Source organism: Monodelphis domestica, chromosome 4 (assembly GCF_027887165.1).
Source record: "Monodelphis domestica isolate mMonDom1 chromosome 4, mMonDom1.pri, whole genome shotgun sequence".
NCBI lineage: Eukaryota > Metazoa > Chordata > Mammalia > Didelphimorphia > Didelphidae > Monodelphis > Monodelphis domestica.
The window spans coordinates 431759594-431761583 of NC_077230.1; the positions used below are offsets into that span (position 1 = coordinate 431759594).

Here is a 1990-nt window from a genome sequence, read left to right on the forward strand (position 1 = left end):
CGCTCTGAGGGAGCGGACCCAGCTGACAGGAGGAAGAGGCCTCGCCGCCCTCCGGGAAATGTAGTCCGCTTCCGATCTGGCACACGCTCAGCGAGGTCCTTCGCGGGGCGGGGCGGGGAGGGGAGGGGCGGGGCGATTGGCTCCCGCCCCAGCTCCTGATTGGTCACTTTCTTCCCTCCCCTGTTCGAAAACTGGAATCCAGCCATGCGAAGCCTTCTTGTTACCCGGCAGCTACGTCTGTCTCCAGCCCTGCGCTGCTCCGGGCTGTCCGCAGAGAGTCTAGAAGCCCCCCAACTCGGAGCCGGGAAGATGAAGTGAAGGTTTCCTCAGACAGCCCAACCTCTACAAGTGTTCCGGGTCCAACAGAAAGCAGGGATGCCTTTCCTCGCTTGCATTCTGGTTCACGCCAAGGAAAAGGTGAGCATCAAAGACTCAAGATACGGGAAGACCCCTGAGATAAGACGCTCCCCGGATTCTCCCCTAGATTCCAAGGTGGACTCTGGCACCTTTGGGAGATGTCGAGGACCTCCCCCACCCTACCCACCCTCAGTCCGTTTCCTCATCCTCTGCCCCTTGAACATATTGTAAAGGGATACAAAGGCCAGAACACATGTCCAGGGGGAGGCAGAGTCCCATCTTTGTTGCCCTCCCAGCCAATTCAGCGTGAATTCCAAATGAGTCAATGGCTCTTTTGATCTCTAAGCTAGGTGATGGAGCCTTTGCGTCCCTGGAAAGGGTGCCCGTCTTGAACCCAGGGGCTTCACCTCAAGCCCCCACCGCAGGAAGATGGAAAATGGAACAAGGATCCCATCCAATAGAGGTACAAGCGGAAGGACTGTCACAGAGATGAGAAAGGAGTGCACATCTGGACATGCGCGAGCCCTTCTCTCATCAGATCCAGCTTAAAGAGGGAAGAGCATATGTAAATAGAAGGGTCAACGTCTTCTCAACTTACAGAGAAACAGGATGGTCAGGGGATAGGATAATGGAAAGAGAGCGCCCTTAAGGCAGAAGGGGTCTAAGAGACTTTCATTCATATGGATGCAAAAATCCTAAATAAAATACTAACAGTATATCAAAAAAAGTATGCATTGGAACCAAACAAGATTTATATTAGGAATGCAGTGATGGTTTAATATAAGGAAAATTATCAATATAATTGATTATATTAATAACAAAAGTAACAAAAATCATACGACTATATCAGCAGATACAGAAAAAACTTTTGACAAAATTCGACACTGATTTGTATTAAAATTATTGGAAAGCATAAATACAGGTTTTTTTTCTTAAAATTTATACAAAACATCTCCCTAAAACCATCTGCAAATATTATGGGTAATGGGAAGAAGCAAGAAGCCTTCCCAATAAGATTAGGAGTGAAACAAGGATGAACACTATACCAATGTTAACCTGGCCACTGTAAAAATGGAGACTTGAATCCAGGACTTCAATCCCCAGAAGTCCTTGCTCCACTTCCCCAGAATGCCTTGTAACCCCACCTGGGCCGAGTGATGGGATATTTAACCTGGTTGTAAAAAGGCTCTGCATTTTTTCCTACTTCTGCTTGGGAGCTGATGCAGCTCTCCACCTAGCAGGCAAGATGTGAGTGGTCGTGAATAGGCTCTTTGGGTCTAGACACGTGCCTCTCTTACTTGTATTTTCTTTATATTTTGACCTTTAATAAACCTCTAAAAATATCATACTCCTTGCAGAGAGAACTAATTTCTACCCTGCCTCAGTTTCCCCTAAATTTTAATCTTTACACCACTGGTTCTCTTGGCACCCAAAGACTTGAGGGACTGATGGATTTTTCAAGGTAAAAAGAGGAATTTTCAGGGGTGGAGGAAGACTGTGAGGAGCCCCTCTTGACACAGTACATCCCAGCCCTCATTCCTGAGAAATCCCCCCCCCCCCCGCCCCCAGCCCTCAGAGGGCCCCTGGCCTCGCTGGCCTTCTGGTCCCTGTAGCCTCTTAGATGAAGTGGTTT

General features: G+C 48.2%; 1 long non-coding RNA gene across 1 annotated transcript; it reads left to right on the plus strand.

Annotated features, from left to right (window-relative positions):
- The first annotated feature begins 108 nt into the window (after positions 1-108).
- On the plus strand, positions 109-1703 carry LOC130458798 (uncharacterized). Its single transcript, XR_008918177.1, has 2 exons — positions 109-417; positions 704-1703. It is a non-coding gene; the product is annotated as an uncharacterized LOC130458798 (long non-coding RNA).
- Positions 1704-1990: the final 287 nt, after the last annotated feature.